General features: G+C 35.7%; 1 long non-coding RNA gene across 3 annotated transcripts; it reads left to right on the top strand.

The window, feature by feature from the left end:
- Positions 1-83: 83 nt before the first annotated feature.
- On the top strand, positions 84-10,431 carry LOC308191419. 3 transcript variants are annotated; one of them, XR_013947969.1, is made up of 3 exons: positions 84-204; positions 9,268-9,373; positions 10,200-10,431. It is a non-coding gene; the product is annotated as an uncharacterized lncRNA (long non-coding RNA). The 3 variants fall into 3 exon arrangements; XR_013947970.1 differs by lacking the exon at positions 84-204 and adding an exon at positions 8,214-9,177; XR_013947971.1 differs by lacking the exon at positions 84-204 and adding an exon at positions 8,214-8,997.
- Positions 10,432-10,818: the final 387 nt, after the last annotated feature.

Raw genomic sequence — 10,818 nt, forward strand, 5'->3', positions numbered from 1 at the left:
CATCTCATTCCAAAGCACATATCTATGAGAGGAATCACCTTTTCTAGAGAACTAGCTAACATGTGGTTGTCAATAACGTGTATGTCATGGGGTGGGCCTACATGGGGTAGGCCCAGGAATGAGTTGCCCCTCACCTAACCTCAGACATCTGCTAGGTTGGATGAATCAACATCAGAAATGTGTTTCTCTCCACTGACTTTAAAGGTAAATCTGTTAGGACTTTGACATGCAATAGTAAATAATTATTTGTTTATAGGAACTTTATAGATTTTTATGGGCTAACTGGTAATTTGAACAGTGAAAAGAATAATTAAGATTGAAAAAAACCACACACACACAAAAACAAACAAACAAACAAACAAACAAACAAAAAACCAGAAATGCTCAGTCACTGTTTTGAATTATTTATCAGTCAGGAATCTCTCCTTTACCCTTTGCTCTCAAATACACATAGGCCCTTTACTTTAAAAAAAAAATATATATAAAAATGGCAGTCCTGCTCTCAAATGTAGTAGCTGAGAAGTGCAGGTGGTGGAAGTGGATATGTTAAGTGGCTATGTTTTGCTTCATATTTGCAGCACCTTCAAACTCTAATGGCAAATATTAAAATTTTCAAAAATTTTATTTCTTCTAAGGCAGAAGGGAACATTAAAATACACATTTAGAATAAATGAACCAAAAAGCCTTCAGACCTACTGTGGACCTTATAAATGATTAGTTTTCCTGGTTTTCAGAGCACTGACTTTCAATTTATTGAAATGCTAATGAAAATTTGATTACAATATAAAATATCATTTTTCCTCTAGAACATTATTAATGCAGTTTCAGAGATTAATGTTGCAGCCAGAATGCTTCGTTTTTCATTAATCTACTAGTTCACTGATGAATTTACTTATAAATCTCTCCCTTCATCCAGTTTATATCTCATTGCTCCACCAAATTTTATGACAGCAGAAGTATATTACTGCAATTAAAATATCAATAAAACAATCCATAAGGCCATTTTCACTATCTTTTATACCATACTGGCAAGATATGAGGATTAAAGTGAGCATGGGCCCATTTATGATTTAGCTGCACAAGGTAAATCCAGCCACAGTGTCTGAACAGAAAGATTCAGTAAGATTAATAAAAAACCTGGACGAAAAGTAAAATGAAGGCTGAATCCCATTAATCATTAAATTAATTTTATCTAATTGCATACCCCTTTATTCCTCCTTCTTTCCCGTCACTGGTAGGCCATGTATTGAGAACTAATTTTGTTGCCATTTCTGCATTGCCTCTTGCACTGAAATCACCACCACAGCATCTGAGATCCTATAGCTCTTTAAGCAACCTAGCTACCATTTGCAGCACATTTTCTTCTCGCACTCTTTCAAGTTAGAAGAAATGTATCTGGGAGGGTGCTTTATTCTAGAAACATGCAAAAGAAGGAAGATATTTTTCCCTATGCTTGGTGCAAATATAGATTGCAGGCATTCAGAGTTATTATTATTATAAATCCTGCCTGAGAATTGTGCAGGTTGATAAAGGTTTTAGCTGTCTCACATGTCCTCAGAGTGGGCTTGGGAAAAGCATGTTACTTTTTGTTAGATCTGTTCTAGTGTTTTCTTCCCTGTAATGAGGTCTGATTTCTCACTTTCTTTGTCACTTCCTGCAGTGAAAGCTGTTTAAAACCTCAGGTGGCCTATGAGGGAGATGAGGAGAAGGACTGTTTATGAGCAATTAGTTGTTGACCAAGACTCATAACAACACACAATTCACCAAATTCCTCAACTTGTTCTGTGGGTAGGGTGTCTTTTAACAGCTGTTGATACTTGACTGTTCCCCACTCTGTGACCAAGAGCTAATGTGAGATACACATACACGGGTCTAAATATCCTGATGAGTTCAATCTGTTGCAGATTTAGCAAAACTCGCTATACTGTCAGTAAATCCTGGGTATTGGACTACAAGGTACATTTTTATAGCATGCAAAGCATGCCCTTTGGTTGCAGTTTTGTAATAACCGATATATACACAATATCACTCATAGGTTCTGAATTTAATATTTTCCTGCATGTGTCAGTAGACAGATAAGTAATATCCTGATATAACTCAATTTGAAGTCTGCAGATAGTTGTGTATGAGGGATGCACTGGGAAGGTAAAAGATATTTGACAAAGTTATATACTGTGTCTGTCTTACAAAATCAGAAAATTGAAAGGTTCATCCTAGTTATAGTTTCTAATAGTAAAGAATTAAGAGCATATGCTTTTCAATTGCATTGTCTAATATTCTATCTTTTAAATTCTTGGTGGATAGTTCTTTTCATCTACTCCTGCTAATTTGCAGTTCAAAATAATGCAAAAATTCTAAAGGGCTTCATGTTTTAGCAAAAGAAAAAAACAAATGAGAAAAAAAAAACACTAATCTTTTTAAGTTGTTGTTCAAAGTTCTTTCTTTTTAGCAACCAATAAATGGTCCCACTGATGCACCAAATTTGCCCTTCACCAACTTTCAAAGTTCTGATTTGGGTTTTTGCAGAAGTGTTGAAACTCTCACTAATTTGTGAGATTAACAAGTCATTTTGCGGCTAACAACTGTAGGAAATTATTTATGCTGCTATTATCTGTGAGAGAGAGCATATTGCCAAGGTTAAATGCTGAGACATAGAGTTACTGCAGAGAGCATTACCGACTTGCTTTTTAAATGTAAATCTCGCATAAAGGAAGGATGAATTACTGTGCAGCTTTTAATTCTCATTTACTTTAAAATGCTTTGAATATATGTGTGTATTCTGTGGTATTTTTTTCCTCCTCTTCCTTTTCTATTCCTTGTTCTTAGGTGCTTGCCATGTGCAGTATTTTCAGTCATGACTTCTGGCTTGCATCCAGAAAACTTGTATTCAGCAACTTTGACTTTGATAAGATTGTTTGGTTATCTGAAGCCAGGCACATGGTTGTTCATGTAGGCAGCCCAAATAGCCAAGGGATACATGGGGATGAAAGGAAAAGAAATTCAGCCTCATTCCACAGTGTAGTGATGGACCTGCTTTAAAATTCCAGTGTTGCATTCCTGGCAGTCCCTTTGTCCCCTCCATGGACATGGAGGATATAGCATTGCATATTGTTCCATTAACTTTTTTGGCCTCTCTTTGTATGACTGTATTCAGCCAACAAACCTAGAGTCTACCATTGGTATCTCCTGCAGTTTCTGCACACAAAAATGTAAGAAGTGTTTCTATAAAACACGTTTTATTTTCCCTTTCACCATAACTTTCTGAGTCCTGTCCCAAAGCATTATTATTTCCACTAGAAACAAGTAGTGGAAACTACTGAGTTTTTTTCCTGTGCTAATTAGATCCTGGAGAATATGTAAATGTGTCTTTTGAATTACCCTCTGCAATTTTGCTGTAATAACTACACTGATTTTGAAACTAGAGAAGAAAACAGCAGATCAAGACAAATTAGTAATGAAATCAGATAAATGGGCAAGTCAAGCTGGATTATCAGAGGCCTGATATAATTCAAAATCTTATTTTAATGAAGCTGGAAATAGTGATGAAAGAATCTGACAGGGTGTTGAAGTTTAAGAAAAAAATCTGTTAGATGTTTAATAACCCATCCTAAAATCTACTTCCTCAGAGTGAGCAACAATGATAGTTTGCAGGAGATATTGCAGGAGATGCAGTTTTAAAACTGAGGGTAATATGTAAAGCAAATGAATTCTGGAGAGAAAAACAGAAAATAAGTAACACATAGCCTTTACTTTTGAGTGATGAAGTAGAAGATATTCACACCAAACTTATCAGCCCCTCCTAGACAACAGAAGGGCATGCAAGTAGTTGAGCAGATCAAAAGAATGGGTCCTTCTAATCTGCTAAGTATACTCCAAAGCTCTGCTGAGTTCATCTCTTAATTGAAGCTCAAATAGTAGACTGGCAGCAGCACATCACTTTCTGACATATAGCTGTTGCTGTATTTAATTGATAGATATCTGTCAATAAGTTAATTCCAACAGCACTTTCCACAATGTCTCTAGCAAGAATGTCAGCTTTCTGTCAACAGTGTAACTGCAGGAATGGCACACATTTGTTAATTCTGGCAGTGCTGCACATGCTGGGAAAATCTGAAATGCTCGATCCCATCTGGTTCTCCAGTTAAGTAAGAATGTGGTGAGACAATACTTTGATGACAGACTTTTACAAAGAATTTAGGGCCTTCAGCACAGTTGTGTGAGCTACTCTGTTGATATTCTTTTTTTGGAGTCAGTAACAGATGTGTAATGAAATAGCAGGGTTTATTTTGTCTGGTCAATCTGTGCACAAAAACCCCTCTGCAGTCTTGTTTCAGAGATGCAACGGTGGAGACATCCTCAGCTTTATAATGCCCATCGGCTTTGCTGCATGAAAAAGCACCATGATCATAAAACTAAAATGAAGTTTCATCAAGAGAATTACCTGCAGAGAGGCACAAGTTCTCTCCCACAGGCTGCCTCTCAGGTCTTTTGCTCTCCAACATCTTGTGCTATTCATCTAAGTAACTAACACATGGTCACGTCCTGGATAACCATTAAAACCACATAGCTTTCTTCATTATGTCAATGCCTGTTCGTTGTCAACATGCTTGGCAATGAAATGTACTGATTCTCAAAGCTTTTAATCATATTGTTTTCAGAAATGAAAAGGAGTTATATCTTCAATTCGAGGTCAGTCAGCTTTCAGTTGCTATGAATTCCTGCCCTGGTTTCAGCTGGGATAGAGTTAATTTTCTTCCTAGTAGCTGGTATGGTGCTTTGCTTTGAATTTAGAATGATAATAATGCTGATAACATGCTGATGTTTTAGTTGTTGCTGAGTAGTGCTTACACTAAGTCAAGGCCTTTTCATCTGCTCATACCACCCTGCCAGTGAGGAGGCTGGAGGTGCACAAGGAGCTGGGAGGGGACTCATCCAGGACAGCTGGCCCAAACTAATCATAGGAATATTCTGTACCATGTGGTGTCATGCAGAACAATAAACTGATGGGGGAAGGCTGCCTGGGAGGGTGCTGAGCATTGGTCAGTGGGTGGTGATCAATTTCATTGTGCATCACTTGTTTTCTATATTCTTTTGTTATTATTATTATTATTACTAGTACTATTATTATTATTATCCCTTCCTTTATGTTATATTAAACTGTCTATATCTCAACCCATGAGTTTTTATTCTTTTTATTATTCTCTCCCCCATCCCACTGGGATTGGAGGGGAGTGAGCAAACTTCTGTGTGGTGCTTAGCTGCCTGCTGGGTTAAACCACAATTCCCTGCCTATATTAGCTCAACATTTGCTTGCTAGGTAGGGTTGAATGTTGAACTTCACATTGAGCCAGTGGAGCTGAGGCTTGCCAAGTTCCTTGTGGAAGCAGACTAATAAGATATGACATTTAATCATATATTGTAATGATACGGTTATATGAATCTCCCAGGGTTCCTCTCATCCCAGTCTGATAGAAGGGAGGCTGCTGCTGGTCCATGTTCCCTATCTGCCAGCAGTGAGGTTGAACATGTATTCCCAAATGGTGCATGCCCACACAGACATACACCCAGTGCACAGATGGCCAAGCATACAGGTCAGCACTGAGGTCAGCGTGGTACAAGCACCCACACAGATACCCATGGTGCTCACAGACATCAGCATCACAGACAAACACCTCCCGTTCTTCCTCCCAAGAAGACTGGGATTGGAGTCAGAGCACGTACACCCCCTCAGTCGTGGTTCGCAAGCAAACCCATATCTTTGGTATACTTGAGTGCTAACACAGACTTTAAATCCATCCAATTTCTGTGGCCCGTTTCCACAGACTCAGGCCTTGGGTCTTTCTCTGTGTGGATGTCTTCCTACCCACCAGCTAGTCCAACATGAAGTTCGTTAGTTGTTTGTACACACAGGCTCAGAATAGGGATTTACTGTCACAGAAAATAGTTAGAATGGATTTAATAAGAAATTAATGCATTTTCATTTTTGATTTGTATTAGTTTTATCAATACAATCTCCTATATGAATTTTTTCTTTTTATAATCATAATATGTATAAAATGCATGTCTGTAAAACTTATGTCTTGGCTTCCATAAAACAAATAAACAAACAAACAAACAACAAAAAAAACAAACATACAAACAAAAAACAGCTGGAATATAATACATATGTAAGCCTGCAAAATTTCAGCATGTAAAGAGTAAAATAATGTATGAATTTAGAAAGTCAAGCAGAAGATAGCAATACCGGTGACTGCTATATATCAAAACACTCTTCTTATGACTAGTGTGTATCACCTTGAATTGCTCCTTCCCTTACACACTAATTATGCAGTAACAGCAAAATTTGTATAGGATAAGAAGGCAATCTTATTTTATCTTGCAAGCCTGACAAATCAGTCAACTTGCTTTAAGAGTGTCTTAATTCAAAAATCTTTCATTTATTTATTTATTTATTTATGCAGTGTATCCCAATTCAGAGAAAAAAAGACTGCAATGAAATACCCAGTGAATAATTGATATACTCACATGCATTTAAGTCAATGAAAACTAATCCTATCACTCTGTAGAATTTATGCTGACATAAAAAAGTTGACTAAATTTAGCTGAATCATTTAATCAGGTATTCCTTTTTACTCCTACATTAGATATAACTGAACACAGGCATTTAAAAAATGTTTTTCTTTTTTTCAGAGACATCTCTTGAATTTCATGCTTAATATTTTTGTTTGATAACAGCTGTCAGATTTCCACAGATTAGGTACATTCTTTAGAGGGTAATACATACGTTGTCCTTAGAAGGAAAGAAATATTTTCTACATGGCAGAACTGATGCCATCTAAATAATGGCTTTTAAATTTTTGTTCAGCATCAGGCTTCTATGTCAGAATTCAGATGAAAAAATTAAAACATCTAAATTTAGTTCTGTGTGTATATGAATCAGTAGGCATGCCACTTATCTAAATCTCTATGAAGTTAATAGATAATACACTAATCAGTACAGTCAGTGTAACTTAGAACTCTTCTAGAAGTTGACCCTAAAGTGAATACCTAGGTCTTTGATTCACACAAATGCCCACATATAGGCATTTTGTATAACACGCATTTTGTATAGCTACCAAGGCATTGTTATGGGGCTGGCAGATCTAATATAGGATGCTTGTGTTCTTTGAGATCAGCAACTGAATGACAGACAGGATACATTAGAGCATCTTATACTCCACTTAACACTCCTGTGTGGACATCTGAACAAAGCCTCAGATCTCTGGAGTGTTGGTAGGCACTGATGTGTGGAAGAACTACATTCAGCTCTCTGTAGTTACCTAAAGGTGATGTACATTAAAGCTGTGGAAGGACTCCTTGTCAGGGAGTGTAGTGACAGGGCAAGGAGTAGTGCCTTTGAACTAAAAAAAAGGTAGGTTTAGTTTAGATATAAGGAAGAAATTCTTTACTGTGAGGGTGGTGAGGCATTGGCACAGGTTGCCCAGAGAAGCTGTGGGTGCCCCATCCCTAGAAGTGTTTAAGGCCAGGATGGATGGGGCTTTGAGCAACCTGGTCTAGTGGGAGGTGTTCCTGCCCTGGGTAGTGGGGTTGGAATTAGATGGTCTTGGCCCTTCCAACCCAAACCATACTATGATACTATAATTCAATACCTCTCCCCTTACAGATCTGGTAAATTAGGGGGGCTTTACAGTAGTCACCCTTGCACAGTATAAACCTCTTTTCTCATATCTGCCCCAAGTTTTCTTTTGTTGGTAGATCAATTACATGGTTTAGTTTGGTTTAGTATTCTTATGTCACAGAAATCATGAAGAAAGCTTCAGAATCACTGAAGAAGGCTTTTAGCACCATTTTTCCTCCCTGTAGCAGTGCAGCATTGTTCCCTGTTGAGCTGAGCTGTTCAAAGTATGTTTCCAGATATAAGCTGTTCCTTATTTGGTTATATTAGTAATATCTATTAATTCCAATATGCCTAATTATCCATTTTTGAAGATTATTCTTAATAATATTTATATATCTAGAAGTAAAAATCAAGAACTTTTTAAACTTAAAAATAATAAGAAAAAAAAACAACTTTATATTCTCATGGTAGAAAAAAAAATTCTAACAAAGCTTCTAATGAACTACGATTACTTATTGTAAACTTTTTTTTTTTTTTATATAAATCATATGTAGGAGCTTGAATGGATGAAGTTTTCCTAAAAGTATTAACTTCATTCCAAAATGAAACTGCTTTTTAATTCTTCACAAATCAATGATTGATATTGCTTGAGTTTTATTCTGTAATCTTTTTAGCCTTTTTTCCTTCTTGCAGACCAATGCTTGGTAAAATTATGCTGAAAAATATATGAATGAACAATTCCTGTATTCAGAAGCAGTTTTTCAAGCCAAAAAATAATTTTATCTATGGCATAATGTAGAAAAGAGAGAAAGAGCTTAAATTAGTCAGTGTGTGAATGATATATTGGTGACCTTTCTAATATACAAATGGTTACACATTTATTAACTTAGATTAAATTACCAAAAAATATCTCAAACGAATTGGTAGGGGATTAGTGTTACATGTGAAAAGTTTCTAATTTTCTTTAAGCAACCTGTGACAAATAGACAAATTGTTCCATCTAAGAAAATGTATTTAATGCATGATAAAACTAATTCTGAAACAGAATATGTTGACTGATAGGAGGAAGGGCAAATATCAGTTATCTTTTTTTTACAGTCATCACTGTCGTGAAACTTCTTTATATTTGGAACAGAAGAGAATAGTATCTTTTAAAATAAATAAATAAATAAATAAATTGACATTTAAAAGTTAGATAATTAGTCTAATCTAGTCACTTAGAGAGTAGGAGGTATAGAAACAGGCAACACAGGTGGGAGACTCATACCATCTGAAGATATGAATTTCAGAAGAGTGTGAGGAATTTCCTTTCTCTTTCCAGAAACTATTGAGGGAGCTTCAGTCCCTAAACCAGACACTTTTTAGGTAGCTGAGGTTAGGTGAGATCAATCTTTCTCTGAATTTCTAGTGATAAACCACTGTTATAATGAAGATCACTAGGTGTTCTGCCTATTTTTCCTGTCTCCCTACTTTGCACATTTTTATTTTTTTATTTTTTATTTTTATTTGTTTCGTTAAATGACATTTGGAAGAAAAACTGATCTTTCCCTCCTTATCATGTATGTACTTCACAACTCCGTAGTAGATAGCTTGCAGGCAAGAATCCTTTGCAGTAAATGAATTAAATGTCAGTTTTCATGCTTCAACAGATCCTATTCCAGATTGTGCAGCAAACTATGTCAAGATGGAATTCCACCTGGAGCAGAATGTGGCCTCAGGTTCTGAGATAACATTGTGAGGGCTTCCTATGTGGAGGTAAGGCTCACCTTTCATATTGTTTTCTTGTTCCTGAAGCATACGACATTGGATGATTTTCCAAAAATATCATCACATCTAACATTCTTCTGCTTTATGAGCTGATCTCCAGTAAAGTTACATATTTTATAAAGATGTACACTCATAATTTGGTTGGTCTCTATCATTATTTCTTTTTTCAAGCCTTATTATGGAGTCCTTTGTGGCTTATTTGTGAGTGGAATAAATGCGTCTGGCCCTTTTTTCATCACTCCTTTCACTCACCAGAGTCTGTTCTGCTAAAGGCTGCTAATCCTATTGCTTAAAATTGTTCACTAACAATATCTAACATAACCATCTACTTTTGCTCTTCTTCTGTGCTATTTATAATGTTTCATGAAGTTACATAGTTTCATTTCTGTGTATATTTTCATATTTTAAAAACAAAAATCATTTGTGTTTTTCTTTTTCTTTTTTTTTTTCCCCCCTCACTCTTGATATTATTCCATTTCTGTAGTGTTATAATGGGCTAATCATAGAGATAATCCATGTTATTAAACTGACCTGAACCAAGGCTTTTATGCTGAAATCTTAACTTTTTTTTTTTTTTTTTCCCCAGTTATATCAGTTATTGTCATAGTTTATTACCTCTTCCTGCAAACTGTTCTTTCTTAAACACCATGGTTACAAATACACTCTTCAGCATCTGTTTTGGTCTAGGTTTTCTGTAAGGTATGGTATTTGTTCATTTTTTTAAAAGGATTTTTTATTATTATTATTTGAAAACTTTCATGATGTTCATCAGAGATAGCTAGTCTTCTTTAAGGGTTTTGTCTTTATGTTTCAGGTAGCAGCTGAGGGAACAGCTATGCTGCCAGCAAATCTTTGAGCATTCCATTGGAACTCCATTGCAAAGAATTCCCCAGCTTCCCCACTTCTGAGAGTCAATCTAAAACTATCTAAACAGCAAGAGTAACACTTAATGTTATTTCTTGTCTTCTACTGCTATTTTAAGCCACTGTACAATTTCTCTGGAATTTTTTTACATATAATTTATGGAATAATAAATGAGGTGTGAGCATTCTGCTCTCTTTTTTATTTTATTATTAAGAAATTCTGTACTTTCATCTACAGCAATCCGTTATCCTTAAACAATGTACTCTGGTGAAGAACATCAAAGCATCAAAATGAATACAGAATAATGATGATTAGCAATTTATTTTCAAGCTTTTCTATAGGATTCACAATATAATTATTTGTCAAGCACATAATCTTCCTCCTCTGAAATTTCATATTTTTAAACTTTTTTTCACGTCTTCAATTTCTTCCAATGTAAACAATAATCTGTCTAAAAATTATTTGGTACAGTCAATAAAGCTGTGCTGTGACAGTAATTGCAGTTTGACATTATTTTCTTTTTATATATTCAGCAGTTTGACAATTAAAACCCCTGTAGTTACTACACC

The sequence above is a fragment of the Anser brachyrhynchus genome (assembly GCF_964034855.1).
Source record: "Anser brachyrhynchus genome assembly, chromosome: 3".
NCBI lineage: Eukaryota > Metazoa > Chordata > Aves > Anseriformes > Anatidae > Anser > Anser brachyrhynchus.